General features: G+C 47.7%; 1 long non-coding RNA gene across 2 annotated transcripts in view; it reads right to left on the bottom strand.

Moving 5' to 3' along the window:
• Positions 1 to 5,072, bottom strand: part of LOC149336594 (uncharacterized) — a 50,955-nt gene extending 45,883 nt beyond the window's left edge. For both annotated transcript variants that reach the window (XR_016284576.1, XR_016284575.1), the window contains exons 1-2: positions 4,899 to 5,072; positions 3,787 to 3,830 (exon numbers count right to left, since the gene is read on the bottom strand). This is a non-coding gene — a long non-coding RNA (uncharacterized LOC149336594). The remainder of the gene's footprint in view (positions 1 to 3,786; positions 3,831 to 4,898) is intronic.
• Positions 5,073 to 17,131: the final 12,059 nt, after the last annotated feature.

Raw genomic sequence — 17,131 nt, forward strand, 5'->3', positions numbered from 1 at the left:
TCATTAACCCGCGTTTGTTCTCTCACCCACTCCACCCACTTCCGATCTCTTAAAGTTACACCTATCATTTTTCTTTCCATAGCTCGCTGTGTTGTCCTTAATTTAAGCTGAACCCTCTTTGTTAGCCTCCACGTTTCTGTCCCATAGGTGAGTACCGGTAAGATACAGCTGTTGTATACTTTTCTCTTGAGGGATATTGGTAAACTGTCATTCATGATCTGAGAGAACCTGCCATATGCGCTCCACCCCATTCTTATTCTTCTAGTTATTTCCCTTTCATGATCCGGATCAGCTGTCATGACCTGCCCTAAATAGACATATTCTCTTACTACTTCCAGCACCTGGCTACCAACTGCGAACTGCAGTTCCCTTGCTAGGCTGTTGAGCATTACTTTGGCTTTCTGCATGTTTATTTTTAGCCCCATCTTTCTGCTCTGCCTGTCTAACTCATTGTTGATGCTTTGCTGTTCATGTCCTGAGCGACTTAGCAAGGCAATGTCATCAGCGAATTTCAGATTACTTGGGTATTCTCCATCAACTCGTATCCCCAACTGCTTTCATTTCAGGCCCCGGAATACCTCCTGTAAACAGGCAGTGAACAGCATAGCCGAGATCGTGTCTCCCTGCGGGACACCCTTCCTTATTGGAATTAAAATATCTGTCTTTATGGAGAACTATGGTAGCTGTGCAGTCGTTATAAATAACTTCCAATAGTTTCATCAAATCTGTCCCTTCATTACAGAGATTGTCATCAGAATTAACCCGGTGAGTCCAAGGTGTCTAATAAAAGAGCATGCTTTCCACTGCTTAACAGGGATAAGATTAAATTTAGACATCAAGAATAGTTTCACATAACACTCTTCTACACCCGGATTCCGCTATGCCTGCATGACTGCTAAGGTTTCTACTGAGTCGAATGCTTCCTCGTAATCAATGAACGCTAATATATAGGGGCTGGTTATACTCTGCGCATTTCTCTATCACCTGATTGATGGCGTGAATATGGTCTATTGTTGAGTATCCTTTACGAAAGCCTGCCTGATCATTCGGTTGATTGAAGTCTATGGTTGTCCTGACCCTACTAGCGATTACCTTAGTAAATAACTTCTAGGCAACAGACAATAAGCTGATCGCTCTGTAATTCTTCAAGCCTTTGACGTTTCCTTTCTTATGAATTAAGATAATGTTAGCGTTTTTCCAAGCTCCAGGTACGCTCGAGATCACAAGGCATTACGTATAGAGGGTGGCTAGTTTTTCGAGCACAGAAATTAAGGTGGACACTTAAGGTCCTTACGTGCGTTGAATGCGAACGCATCGTTTGGCCTTAAGACCTTTACCCTATAATCCTTGGACGTAAAGGCCTTTGGGGTAAAGCCTTAAAGGTCAAAGGATGCGACTGTGATGGCATTTGACCTAAAGGCCTTCGACCTAATACTCTTTTGGCGGAAGGCCTTTACCTTTACAATACAATACATCTTTATTTTCCAGACGACAACTGGATGGTCTCTTGGGCTAAAAGCTACACAAAAGCTTGACGAGGCCCAAGAGACCATTACAAGGCAGCAACGTAAAGAATAGAAACATAATAGATGAATATTACATAGGTAGACAGTAATAGGGTAATAGAAACAGTTACTGTGACAAGTAATAATGATGTCAATCACATAAAGCAACCAGTAATGAACTGAAACCAAAATAAAACAACTGAAAAGCACATACGCGGAAACAACAAACAAAAATTAATGGATCACAGCTGCAGAAAATAGGAATGTTCCTCAATTCCTTTAATGTTCTTTTAGGAATGTTCCTTTAATTCCTCAACTCTGAATGTGCTTGACCTAAAGATCCTTACAATATACTTATAACGCCACTGTGACGACTCTATCGCTATAGTCGCTCATGCGCCATTAAACCCAATACAACAACAACGTCTCTATCGCTATGTCTGCACAATGTCTACAATGCGTACGCGCATTGACTATCTAATAGCCTTTTTGTGATCACGTGGCTAGTCAGATGGCATAACACCGATTTTTCGTGGCTACTTTTTACGGTCAAAGCCGTCACCGGGTTTCGTTGCTCATGGGCCGTATAATGCTTTCGTATCAAAATTCACGATGTGACAACCTCTTCATATGTGCGTTGTAGTTTTAGGCCAGCGTCTACGGCGTGGAGTATACCTGTGTATGGTCGCGTTGGCTTATAATCCTGCGAAGATAGGTACAGGGTAGCCCTGTAGTCAAAATTACAATTTTGTAGAATTCTCTTCTATGTTTCGGCTAATATGGCTTTGAACAATGTAAAGCCATATTAGCCGAACCATAGAAGAGAATTCTACAAAATTGTAATTTTGACTACAGGGCTTCTGTCCCAGCTTATTCTTCGTATATTAGAGTGTGCGCAAAAAGCAAGAGCGTTCTCATATGGGCCTACTGCGGCGCGGTCAAAGCACAGGAGATGAGAAGCGCTCATCTGATGGGCAACGGCACCACTCGCAAGGGGTCCGTAAACTTAACGGCTAGAAAACAGCGCCCAAAATAACTGACCAAAGGGAGTGAAACAGTGCGGTGGCAGTACAGGGTGTTTAACCTAAGTCTTTACACGATTTTTTAACAGGCTTTTCGAATTAAAAGAGCGCTTTTTTTCGCTATTTCGTTACAGCGGCTATTTCGACGAGTTACGTGCATTGGAGAGTTCAGAAGACTAGGAAATAGAAAGAGGCGCTCGCTATAACATTACTGACCAAAGAGTTGCTTTGCTTGCAAGCGCCGCGAAACCGATATGTATTTTGGCACGTTGTAGCCAAAATTTGCTCGTCCGCAGCGCCGATTTTAACAGCTTTTTCGAAATTCTAGAAACTGATGTGTACACGCCTCTCAATAATTAAAGACCCTAACAGTAATAGTTAAGAGGCTCACTATTCAATATTAGTTAAATAGCCGGCTAGTCAGCACCTCTTGGCTGTATTCTGATGTACTACTGCACTGACAATGCTATGCCGAAAAAAACGCTTTTCTAACAGAAAAGTCTAATTTTAAAAGTTGTGTAAAGTCTTAGGTGAAACAGCCTGTATGTAGCCCAGGCTAAAATGAGCAAGAAGCCGGATCGTAATCGTGGGTCATGAAAGGCGTTGCCTATAGGCTTTCGCCGTAGACCATCTTAGTACTACGTAAGGGAGCGCCAATGTTCCAATATTTTTACTGTAGTTTCTTTTTTTGTTTTTAAGGCCTATGTAGCATATCTAATATAAGTGCTCAGCGTTGTTAGTGCACAAGTACTGACTCTCTGGAGCGAGGTCATTGATGCCTCTAATGCTAGTCGCAGTGTTTTGAAACCCGTAAATAATTTGGTCTTGTTAAGTTTGTTATCGTTAGACGACAATATAATGGCCTAAAGTGAGGCTGAATATTCCATCAGCCATAATCAAAATGGCTACAAAGCTGGAATAAAAACATGACTAGAATATGCCCCAGCCCCTCTTTTTCACTTCGAGTACACAGCGACCTTTTCCACTGCAGCGTTGAAGAATCCATGAGTTTGGGATACCAGAATAAAAGAGACTAAAAAAGCGCAAGAATCAATGGTTCTCACTAAATACTGGTGAAATCTAGGATATTTTGTTTTAAGTATCGCTTTGAATGTGCTGCACTTTTTCATAGTCAGACTCTGTACTGAAGTGGCATTATTTATTACTGCGCATACTGAGACAGTGGTTACAAACGGAACAGGCATGTGCATTTTAACTTGCCTTCAGAAGGTCTTGATGGGAAAAAAAAAAACACTTACGCCTCTGATGGTCCCTAAGTCAGGAAACTCCACGCGGACGCAGTCTGTAAGTCACAGAAAGAAGACGCGAGATTTCACGTTTTGCTGAAAGCACTCGACGTAAGATTGAAGCGATGGTCAAAACCTTCCTTCTTTCCGTCTAAAAATAGTGCAGCAGTGAAAAGATTGTGGAAGAAAATATTACCGTGGAAACAATTTCAGCACTGTTTTCCCAAAGCAGCCTGAGGCAAATGCACTCTGGATGTGAATTCGCGTTTCATAAACGTATGACAGCTCATTTACATTGTCATCACCCAGCTAGACCGACTCGAGTGTAGTTTAACATCAATATGCAGCCCATGATTGTACGCGCCTTTTTCATACAAAAACAACAAAAAAAACGTTACAAGCGACGTTAGATTGCTCAAATCATACAAATCGTGAATAGCAGCTCAACCTATGTGCTTCAAATGAATGTTCTTCTTAATGGAATTTGTAACAGGCTATGTGCTTCGGAGAGCACATTTAGGGCATAATTGTTCTCATTCCTGCAGGTGAACATGTTTTCGGCGTGCGTCTGAAAACTCTGACAATAAATAATGAATTGCTGCGTGTTTACCTCAACGTTCTAGCACAAAACTGAGATGCGCTACAGGGTCTACCAGTTGCTCTCGATGTAATTAAACAGGAACTAATTCTTGCCCTTTGCGAAATAAAATATCTTGAAATATTATCATTCAACAGGGTTCAGATATATTAAATCGGCTACATGGTAGGAGTTAAGCCGGCTGGCTATTAATATAAGCCATGTTTGGAAAGAATGCGATATCAGCGAAATATACTCAAGACATTACAAGTTTGAAAATCCGCCGCCCTCGCCTTCAAGTTCTGCAGGTGGAACAAACGGTCCAGAGGTTATTACCTGATGTCGATGCCGGCGGGAAGAGTCCTCCTAGACATAAAGCGGTGAAGAAAAGGCAAGAAAGGGCCTTCATTGCGAAGTACAGCTTTCGACTGCCTAAGGAAAGATATGCTGCACGGTCACGACGCCCGGAATATATAATCCACCGGCTGCTACGAATATGCGCATGGTGCCTGAACATCGTGGCATGCTACTGACAGATGTACCTTACCTGCCAGCCGTTACGTAAACCTCACATCACCGCTTTATCGTGACGTTCGTTAATGAAGCTCGGGAACGGTAGACAGACTAGAGCAGCAAATCATTCGCTGCTTATTAAATGTCAGAGTTTGATGGTGGCTTTTGTTCCTAACATGACGTGAAGAAATATAAAGTCTGAAGTATGAGCTGAGAGTGCTTATTATCCAGGAATTCCGAGGAACGTCGAGATGGGAAACAGAATTAAGAAAACAGTCTTTCCACAAGTTGTGACTCGGTACGAGCCATAAAACTAACCGACATTGCGGGCCGTAGCGCAGATGTTTACGACCAGCAGATAATCATTTTCTGCGTGACGGACGGCGAAAAGCTGTACTCCACTTGACGGGCTTATATGGAGGTGTACGGGAGAGCCCTTTGTCCAGCAGAGTATGTAGTTAGGCGGACGATGATAACATCCGACTGCCAGCTTGCGTCACCGCTTCACTGCTCCAGTAAACCTCATTTCAAAACTCGCAATGTAGGACTTGTCATCTGCATTGTCGCTGGCTATGGCAAACCCGTGACAACCGGCAAGCATTGTACCGCCATGCGGACCCTTGTAGTCAGGAGTACGACGTTTGCGATGGCTCTAGTTATCTTTAGCTTTCATGCACATCCTAAAAGCGGAGCTCCGGCTCTTTGCGAGTACCGTTTTTATTTTATTGAAGAGAGTTCACTCAATAAAGGCTTCCAATGGAGAAACGTAGGATATTAATACGTAACTCAAGGCATTTCGCGGGAAACAAGATGCGCTAATACCGGAGACTGCATTTTAACTTGAACCACTGATTCCTTTTGAAGAACTGTTTGACGTACATTGCTTGACAAAAGCTAACAACAACAGAAGCCGAAGAGCATAACGCATGCTTTTTTTTTAAATATAATTCGTGCTGCTCTTCAATGTGAGATTAAGAGAGCAGTTCTATTAAGCATAATTTATTAGAAAGCAGAAGAAACAACAATCACAGGCCGCAGGTGGGATCCCAACCCACGACTTCCGAATCCGCGTCTAGTGCTCTAACCAAATAGGGCTGTCCGATCTGCTTTCGGGGGTATCTATGTGTAGTGTAAGCGAAGCTTGCGAGTGTTCACCAGCGCCACCTTCGTCCATAGCGGTGGACGTAGTGCGTCCTATATTACCGCGAGTGCCACGTAGAAACATGATCGAACGGTGAGGGGGGAAGCGGTGAGGGGGGAAGTCTTACCCTGACTAAGGCATCAAGGCTGCCAAAATCGAGGTCATCGTTAGCCATTGAGCAGACAAGGGAAGGGAAAGGGGGGATCGTAATGATATACATGAGGAAGCTAATAGTCACCGATGCCAAGGAGCATACTTGACGTTTTTTTTAATATAATTCATGGCGTTCATCAATGACAGATTAAGAGGGTAATTATGTTAAATATAATTTATTAGAGAGCAGCAGAAAAAACGGCCACATTCCACAGGTGGGATCCGAACCCACGACCTCCGAATTTCGCGTCCGGGCTCTACCAACCGAGCTTGACTTAATATTGAAGCGGGTAGACGACGACGACAAACAGCGATGGCACGAGTGGGAAGAGTAGAAGACGAAGAGTAGAAGACGACAAAGAAGTTCGGACTGTGTTCTCGGTGCCGCTCGCAGCTGTTCTTGTCTATTTGTAAATATCTGTAAATATATTCTTTCCCGCAACATATTTGGTGGAGGTGCGGATTTCCCCTACGTCTACCGACGACGGAGCTCCGCAGCGGCCTTCACTCATCATGACCCAAGACGCCGCCCAGCAAACCTCAGCCCCGGCGATGACATCACTCGTTCTTTCTCCCCCTCGTGACCCTGGGACATTTTCTGGTACAGACAACACTGACGTCGACGACTGGATCAGCATGTACGAGTGAGTGAGTACCTACAACCGCTGGGATCCGACCCTCATGCTCGCAAATGTAATATTCTATCTAAAAGACACCGCCCGGGTCTGCTATGAGACGCACGAAGACGATTTGACCAGCTGGGACGTGTGCAAAGAGAAACTCCGCGAATTGTTTGGACGGCCGCTCGGCCGAACGCTTGCCGCTAAGAAGGACCTCGCCTCCCGAGCTCTCATAGCCTTAGTCGCTTTGGGACGTTAAACCCTATAAACCAAACCATCAAACATCTACGGAGTCCTATGTGTCGTACATTCAAGATGTGCTGGCCCTCTGTCACAAAGTGGACGCCAACATGCCCGAATCTGACAAAGTCAGCCACGTGTTGAAGGGAATCGCCGACGATGCCTTCAACTTGCTTGTATACAAGAACTGCACTACAATCGACGGAATTATTAAGGAATGTCGACGCTTCGAGGAAGCCAAAAGCAGGCGTATTAGCCAGCCGTACACACGCCTCCCCAACACGGCTGCGACTTCTTCATGTGAAGACCTGCGACACCGGGAAACTCCAGCACCCCCAGAAAATCTGACCCGCATCATCCGACGCGAGCTCGAAGCTATGTCCCCTGCCGCCCTGCATCTACATGATGGCGACAACCGCTTGCCTACCATCTCTCTGGTACAAGCTGTCGTCCGCCAAGAGCTTGCAAACCTTGGTTTCCAGCCCGTCAGCCCTGTACGGTCTTCACCACCACCCGAAATCACTGCGATTGCTCCTGGACGACCTTCGTACTCCTCTCCACGTCGCCGAAACCCTAACGATTGGCGGACAACCGACGACAGGCCCATTTGTTTCAATTGCCACCGCATTGGCCACATCTCCCGCCACTGTCGAAATTATTGGTCCCGTCGCAGCACATACCGTCCTCTCAGCTCCCACCGTGACGACGAACAGTCCAGCCACTACACGCCCCCTCCAGCCCAGCACAGTGCTCCAGTCGACGGCCAGATTCCCCGCTCCAGCCGCTCCCCGTCCCCCCTGCGTCGACAGTCCCGTTCGCCCCAACGCCGTCGCTCCTCTCCTGGCCCCTACGGACGCTCGCAAGCGGAAAACTAGACGCTGCAGTGTCTGGAGGTGATGCTGCAGTACAGCCCCAGTCCCAAAATCCTCGATTAGCCCTTCGCGCACACCATAATTTGCTCGCCATTCATGTCGATGGAGTGCCTGTGCGAGCCCTGATCGATACAGGCGCGCACGTATCCGTCATGAGTTCAGCCCTACGACGCCGCCTCCGAAAAGTACTGACCCCTGCACCCAAAGCCGTTCTCCGCGTTGCCGACGGCGGAACGCCTCATGTTGTTGGACTATGCACAGCCCGTGTGACCATATCCGGCCGCCATACATCCGTTCTGTTCTCTGTTCTGGACCAGTGCCCTCATGAAGTCATTCTTGGCCTCGACTTCCTGTCTGAGCATTCAGCCCTCATTGACTGCGCCACTAATGTTGTTCAGCTTGACCTTCCTCTTTCTGCTGAGTCGCCGTCCCCAGTTATACACCGTCTTTGTGCTGTCGACTTTGTCCGTCTACCGCCTCAAGCCGCAACTTACATTTCTTTCTCATCTGTTCCCCCCGTACCTGATGGTCACTACGTAGTCACTCCGGAACTTGACGTTGTCCTGACGCGCAGCATTGCGCTTCCACACACTGTATTTACAATGTCGGCCAACCGAGCGTACCTTCCGGTCCTGAACTTTGGTTCATCCATCCAACCACTCCCGCAAGGCATCTCACTCGCCACGCTGTGCCCTGCTGCCGAATGTGTGATATCAGTGGTGGACAGCTGCTTACCTTCCACTCAGCAATGCCGGCTGCCTGCGGCCCCATCAACAGTGAACCCAACGGACGACTACGCCGACATGATCGCTTCTGACCTACCGCCGCTGCAAGCTCGCGATCCTAGGTGCCTCTTATCATCTTTCCGCGACATCTTCGACTTTGATAGCCGTGTTTTGGCTCGGACCTCTGTGGTGACGCATCACATAAACACCGGTGATTCCGCTCCTCTCCGCAGACGTCCGTACCGAGTGTCCAGCGCCGAACGCACCGTCATAAATCAAGAGGTGGACAAGATGCTCGCAAAAGACATCATCGAGCCCTCGTCAAGTCCTTGGGCTTCACCAGTCGTCCTGGTGAAAAAGAAGGACGGCAGCTGGCGCTTCTGCGTTGATTATCGGCACCTCAACCGCATCACAAAAAAAGACGTATATCCACTCCCAAGGATCGATGATGCATTAGACTGCCTCCACGGCGCCAAATATTTCTCTTCAATTGATCTTCGATCGGGGTACTGGCAAATTGCCGTTGATGAAAAGGACCGCGAGAAGACCGCCTTCGTGACGCCTGATGGCTTATACCAGTTTAAAGTCATGCCGTTCGGCCTCTGTAACGCCCCGGCTACCTTCGAACGATGATGGACTCCCTTCTTCGTGGCTTTAAATGGTCCACTTGCCTCTGTTACCTAGACGATGTTGTGGTTTTCTCGCCTACTTTTTCCACGCACCTCAAGCGCCTCTCTAATATTCTGACAGTATTTCGTAACGCCGGACTTCAGCTGAACTCATCGAAATGCAAGTTCGGTCGTCGCCAACTCACTATTCTCGGACACCTCGTTGACGCTTCTGGTGTACGCCCAGATCCCATCAAAATTCAAGCTGTGAAGGACTTTCCTCTTCCAAAGTCGTCGAAAGATGTGCGCAGCTTTGTCGGCTTGTGCTCGTATTTTCGCCGTTTTATCAAAGATTTCGCCGGCATCGCTCGTCCCCTCACCGATCTTCTGAAGAACGACACCCCCTTTACTTGGGGCCCTGCTCAAGAGAACTCATTTTCAACCCTCGTTCATTTGCTGACCACTCCGCCCATCTTAGCACATTTTGACCCGTCATCTCCCACAGAGGTTCGCACGGACGCCTCCGGATATGGCATCGGCGCCGTCCTAGCCCAACGTCAACAGGGTCAGGATCGAGTCATCGCTTATGCCAGCCGCCTACTTTCAGCCGCAGAGCAAAATTACACCATTACTGAGCGTGAGTGTCTTGCCCTTGTCTGGGCAGTGGCTAAATTCAGACCCTACCTGTTCAGCCGTTCATTCGCTGTTGTCACTGATCACCACGCTCTCTGTTGGCTGTCTTCACTAAAAGATCCCACCGGTCGCCTTGGTCGCTGGGCATTGCGCCTCCAAGAATACTCATACTCCGTCGTGTACAAGTCAGGGCGCCATCACCAGGACGCTGACTGTTTATCCCGGTACCCTGTAGAACCACCTGACCTAGAGGACGCTGAGACCCTGCCCTGCCTCTTCGCTATCTCCGGTCTTGCCGATATTGCCAACGAACAGCGCCACGACTCATCTTTACGTCCTGTCTTTGATGGCATCCGTTCTGCAAACCGATCTCCGTCTCTGAACCTTTATGTGCTCCAGAACGGCATTTTGTATCGCCGAAACCTACGCTCCGATGGCCCTCCGCTCCTGCTCGTGATACCCCAACGTCTACGCTCTTCTGTCCTTGAAGAACTGCACGATCTGCCGACAGCCGGTCACCTTGGCGTGTCCCGCACGTACGCTCGGGTGCGGCATCGCTTCTTTTGGCCTGGTCTCTATCGTTCCGTCAAACGTTACGTGGCCGCTTGCGACCTGTGTCAACGTCGGAAAAGGCCCTCCACTTTGCCTGCCGGTCTTCTGCAACCCATCGACATCCCTCCGGAACCTTTTCACCGTGTTGGCCTCGACCTTCTTGGCCCTTTTCCGACGTCCCTCTCCGGCAACAAGTGGATCGCTGTCGCAACTGATTATACGACTCGGTACGCCATCACGCGTGCTTTGCCGTCCAGCTGCGCTACCGATGTTGCCGATTTTCTTCTGCAAGACGTCATCCTTCACCACGGCGCCCCTCGTCAACTGCTCACCGACCGCGGTCGTTATTTTCTATCCAGAGTAGGTCACGACATTCTTCGTTCGTGCGACACGCAGCACCAACTCGCGACAGCTTACCACCCACAAACCAATGGGCTTACGGAAAGGTTCAACCGCACGCTCACCGACATGTTAGCCATGTACGTATCGCCAGACCACCGAGACTGGGACGCAGCCTTGCCTTATGTGACATTTGCATATAACTCTTCCCTTCATGACAGAACAGGCTATTCTCCTTTCTACCTTTTGTTTGGTAGGCATCCCACCTTGCCTTTGGACACACTCTTGCCGCCTTCTTCAGCCCCCACCACTGCTTACGCTCGGGACGCCATCTCCCAGGCCACGCTGGCGCGCCAAATAGCACGTAGTAGGCTTCAAGCCTCTCAAGTTTCCTAGAAGTCAGCCTACGACCGCCGTCACCAGGCCGTCGAATTTACCCAAGCATCACTCGTCCTTCTCTGGACGCCCTCTCGCAGCGTCGGTCTCTCCGAGAAGCTCCTTTCGCACTACCGTGGCCCTTACCGTGTCGTGCGCCGTGTTACCGACGTGAACTATGAAATTGCTCCCATTCAAACCTCACCATCGTCCTCTGGCGCCACCACCGACATCGTCCACGTCTGTCGCCTGAAACCTTATCACGACGCTCATACGCCGCCGCCCTAACGCCGAGACGGCGTTTCAGCAGCCGGGGGTCCTGAAGCGGGTAGACGACGACGACAAACAGCGATGGCACGAGTGGGAAGAGTAGAAGACGAAGAGTAGAAGACGACAAAGAAGTTCGGACTGTGTTCTCGGTGCCGTTCGCAGCTGTTCTTGTCTATTTGTAAATATCTGTAAATATATTCTTTCCCGCAACAATATTTACAGATGTCGCTGAATGACGGTAGGATGTAGTGTCTTAAGGTTCCGCATGCCATCAGTATTACATCGTGAGACTCTTTCTGTGCTGACAGTTGTTAACGACGCAAAAGCCAGTTTTAAACGTTCCAGTGCCGTTCATCAACGCGCCATCTACACTGAAAACAGAAAACTAGTTTATTTTCTTTTCGCTTTGTCTATTTTCCTCGCGGCAGCTATTTCTGAAGCACTGTTGAAAACACCGGAATGTACAAGTTGAGAATGGCCAAAGTGGAACCCTCCATGAAAGGCGGCAAATGTTGCCACTCAGCCGCATCAACATTTGACTGTGCATTAACAAAGCTGCTAATCAGCAGCTTTTTTGTTGCTTGCCCTCGCATATTTTGTACCCCTGTAAAAAATGCAAAAGAAATTGAATTGAATTGAATTTTGACCGATATCTCGGCAGCAGCGACTCAGGGAAGGCTGCCGCATAATCCGACTTTGGTGCAGGGGGCGATGAAGAACCGGTTAGTATTTTACTTGGACCCGTTTAGGATTAAGCCGCGGGTTTGAAAAGGGCATTGAAGTTGCATATGTTACCGGTTTTCTCTGTGGGCTTTCCGCATCGTTTACGCATAATTTTATGCCTCCTTCGCTGTGAAGGGTACACCTGGCTTTCTCGCGAAAGCGTGCCTCATTATTGGGTCTTAAGTGATTGCTTCCAACCAGGAAAAGTGCACGATCTACAAATTTGGCTTTTTTCGGAAGTATTTGCTTTCGGGTAAGCAAACAGTTTTGATATCGAAAAGTTTTTCTCAATTATTTCTTTCGTTATGGAGTATGTGAAGGCAAATTTTGCGACAAATTTTCTAAAAACAGTTTCGCAAAGAATTTCGAGAAGAAAGTAAACATCTATGGGAGGCTTTATTTTATAAGTTTCCGCTAAAATTTCATTCCAAAAACTAGGAGATTTAAAATTTAACTCCGTAGACAAAAATGAAGACAAGTGAACGCGCATCTTTATCGTTTTATTTGGCTTCCTTTTGTATGTATGTTGTGAACTTATTAATGCGATTTTCCTGAGCCCAAAAATATTTAACGAAAACGCATAAATATTTGTAATGGGTGGCAGGCAGAAGGATCAGACATGATGACAGATGACTCAGAAAATTTAATACATTATGGCGTATCGCGAGCGCTCCGCCTGTGTAGCTGCCTCCATCATTGTCTTCCTAGTCCGCAACACGACCCGGGGCCAAACGATCGCCGCATACTCATAAATCCTATAACACTGTGGACTAGACAGAGGGGAATACGTGCCACCGGCTGAAGAACAAGGCAAGGGACGGGAAATAACACTGAGAAGGATACGAACACACACAAAAGCTCAAAAAGACTTCCTGCAATCTACCCGGAAGACTATGAGCCACAGTGCGCACACTGTGGTATAGGGACGAACCTATACCACATGGTATGTCCTGCGAAAAGCACGAGGTGTTAGAAAGAGTGACAGAACCGGCGATTGAGAGATGGGAGGAAATGTTGTCCAGATCCTCCCGAAAGTTCAGCAGAAGCTGACCGCAAGGGCAAGAGCGGCTGCAATGTCCAACGAATTCCCGGAATATAGGGACCGACCACATTTTAGTTGCAATTAAAGTACTTTATCATCGTCATCCCGATTGCGAAATAAGAAGGCTTGCTCAGTTGATGAGATGCAGGACATGACCAAGGGTGTGACTGGATTGTTGTAGACGCAAGAGAAGGTCAAGAGCTTGCCGCCACGATTAAAAGACATAACCGGATTATGGGCGGATGAAATCTGATCAGTGACACCTGCTAAGCCACCGGTCGCCAGAAGCCAATGTCTAGGTCCATGGATTCACCAAACGGTAGGGGCAGAAGTGCCGCCTTTATGATCAAAAGCATCGGGCGAGTCAGAGTAAGTCAGGACCATTCAGTGGAGGAGCGGTTGGTTGGATCTCGTCAAGTCGAGCTGGAGCGATACTGGCAAGTGCGAACCACCAGCTCACCACAGGAGACCTCGGCGGACAACAGTATCCGAAGCGCAAGGGAACGGGTTGATGTCCAGACCCCAAACTTTCACCAGATGTTACGTGATGGCAAACGAAACGACGAGACATGATGAGAGATAGCTATGAGATGATTTAATATCTGCCAGCTTAGCGCAAGCACTCCAAACATGCCACGGCGTACTTCGGCGCCTTCTTGCTCCGCAACAGTGCCCATTTCATCCGTGGTTGGGAGAGAGTTTAAAAGTAAAATATATTTCATACCTCCCCTCGATATCCCAATTATCGACGTGTAGCACTCAAAAAAGGTCAAATGCCACTTGGTAATTCGTGCGGTACGAACTGACTAATAGGAAGTTCTCGTTGAATTGGAACGATTACTCTTCTTGCGGGATTATGAAAATTCTTAACAGCTGTGCGAACCTTGTTAGTCTGGCCTCCCACGTACATAAGCCGCCCAAGTAGTAAGCAACAAACGCGCAGCCCTCGCCATTCAAAATGTAAGCTGTACTATTGGCTATTTTGGTGTAGTGTGTTAAAGGCAACTGTCACGGCCGGTGGCTCCCCGCGGGTTATTCCATGGCAGAAAAGCGGCGCATACTTGAAGAGCTGTTATCTGCCCAGTTTCCCACAAATTATCGGCAGCCATGTTCGGAGCAGGAGCCCCCACACTACCGCGGCTCTTAAGCCAGCGCATTCGGTAAATTATAGATGGAGAAAAAGAGCGTGTGTGCTCGCAACGATCCAAGCATGTGCTCGGTGTTTTGTACGTGTGTACCGCAAGAATGGCCTTGGCTTACGTTTGAATTAAAAAACCTCACCGTTATTCTTCGTCGCTTGTTGCTGTAAACAATGTCCGCTTCTCACTATCATGTGCACCAAACCTAAACTTCGTGGTAGCATTAATGTAAATGTTAAGTTCTACGTCAGAAGGTTTACAAACGCTGTTGTGTAGTCCACAGGTTTTGCTGTGTAGGGTTGTGTAATCGTCGAAAAACTGCTGCTGCATGCATGATACCTCCGCGCATTGACGCACAGCTCAAGAAGCAGTGAAAATAACCTGTGATGTGGGTGGCTTGCGTTTACAGGCAAAACCCGCTCGGAAAGCACGCAGTTCTACACCAGCATGTGTTCTTTGTTCCGGTGTCGATGGCTTTATTGAGGATGTGCATATTTTTCAGGCTTGGATTATAGATATTCAGGACGTCACTGAGACATCGGCGTTAACTTGATGCTGCACACTGTATCATGCAGATATATGCTGAAGAGTTATTTACGTAAGCATAGGCCCGAGAGTGCTGGTTTTATTCTCAATTATACCGAACAATTCAGGACAAAGATGACGAAAGTCAACAGTCACCGAAACTACGGAGCATAGGGGATGATTTTTTAATCTGTAGTGTTCATTAACTAGGAGATTAATAGCGTAAATGTTCAATTACTTAAAGGAAGTTGATAAGAAGGCAGAAGAAAAACAACCACAAGCCGCCGGTGCGATCCGAACTCATGACTGAAATTCGGAGGTGATGGGTTCAGATCCCACCCATGTGGCATGTGGTTATTTTTTCTTCTGCTTTCTTATCAACTATATTTAAGTGATTGAATATTAACACTATTGACCTCCAACTAATTAACACCACAAATTAAAACAAAAACCCCTATGCTGCTTCGTTTCAGTGACTGTTGGCTTCTGTCGTGTATGTCAAAACCGGCACCTCTTTTCCCTACCCTTGTCGGCTTCATAATTGAGGACAAAAGTGCTTTTCAACCGGCGGGGTAGTGTTACATTAGGCGGTGCATTCATAAGGAAGGAAGAAGAAGAAGCTCTTGAGTTTTGTGAAGAAGACGACGGTCGAGCAGTGTCGGCCTGTGCCTGCAGTAAACGCCTGCGGTTTTAAAGCCCTGTTTTCCGTGTCCGCTCTCTGCAATCCCAAGCGGAACTACCCCGTAACAATATCTTTGAGCGGGATAGGGTATATGAACGCATTTTTTAAATATATTGTAAGATTTCACTGTAATAAATCAATACATCCGCAGATCTTTCTTCGACACGCTTGTATTTCTTGCTACTAACGCTTGAGCTAAAGCCAAAAGCTTTCCATGTGTGTTTTCTATGGCAGTCTTGATTGCTCGGTGCGAGAGAAGGAAAACTTTAAAAGAAAGATTTTCATCGAAAGAATGAGCCATTACCGTCAATATTTCCATAAGAATACCTTACAACATTCCAGTATTCAAAGATTATGACCATGAGCGTTGTACGTGGTCAGGAGATGCTGTATTAGTGATACACTGCGCAAATTTCCATGATGGTAACAAAGACGCGGCGGCGCACTGGTTGTTCGAGCGGGGGAGGACGGACACTTCGGATTCGCGACATGCTGCATGGGGATTACAAAGTCCACGAGGCACAAATCACACTCCGGTACTAGGCACGTCTTGTGTGCGCCGAACTAGTTCGGAGAGGCGTCAGCACTCTGCCAGAGTACTCGTGGTAGCGGTCATTTTCGCAAGGCCAAGGGGGAATTTCAATGCGTTCCAGAAGCTTGATGTGAACGTCTTCCAGGGGCCGTATTACGGAACTGTCAAATCAAAAACTTGTCAAAAACGCGTCAAAAACTCGTCAAAAAGCACCGCCGTAGTCGCGCTCCTATTGGTCGGCTGTGTCCGGCGGCCATGTTGCTTTCTTGCGTCATGGGTGGCTGGCGTTTACGTCACGGACATGACAGAAGTGGTGACGTTGCACGCCTAATTATGCAGGCGCATTTTGACGATTTTTTTTGACGGCTTCGAGGCGGTCAAAATTGGACCGCTCCGTTTTTGACAGAAAATGGCGGCGGCGGCAGCGGCGTCGTATGTGGCTGCGGCGACGCGAGCAACGGCGAAGGAGGGCGCACGAAGACGCGTTTGACTTGCCGGACGAGCTGTTCCGACGCCTTTTTCGACTGGAGAGGCAGACTGCGGTGTGGCTATGCGACGAACTCGCCGATAAATTTGGAGGTTTGCGTGCGAATGCGCTGTCGGTGCAGCGGCGGGTGCTGTGTGCACAGCGGTTATTTGCGACCGGCGGCTTTCATGCAAGCTTCGGCAGCCGACGACACCTCTGTGCCACAGCTACATACAAATAAAACATGCTTATGCTGGCAAAGAACTTTATTTTCACCTGCAAATCGCACTTCGTGGCCGTCTTCTGTTTACCGGTCGAGGAAAAAGAAACAGACGACCACACATCACATACAACGCTTCACGCTTTGACACTTTTTTCATCGACCGTAAGAGCCGAACACAGACCTTAACAAGTTGGCTTCGTCGATTTTTCCGCACTTAGAACAACCGTACAGTACCTTGGTTTTCTTCGCCACGTAAGAAAACAGTAGCAAGGCGTGGAACAGCTGTTCACGTGCAAAGCGGCTTGTTGACGTTTTACCGCCGTCTGCGCATCCCCGCGGCAGCAAAAGTTACCCACCAGGAAATTTAATAGCCTAACTTCTTGCGCTTCTTGTTTTTCTTAATATTT

The sequence above is a fragment of the Amblyomma mixtum genome, chromosome 7 (genome assembly GCF_055824585.1).
Source record: "Amblyomma mixtum isolate Tamu chromosome 7, ASM5582458v1, whole genome shotgun sequence".
NCBI classification, from domain to species: Eukaryota; Metazoa; Arthropoda; class Arachnida; order Ixodida; family Ixodidae; genus Amblyomma; species Amblyomma mixtum.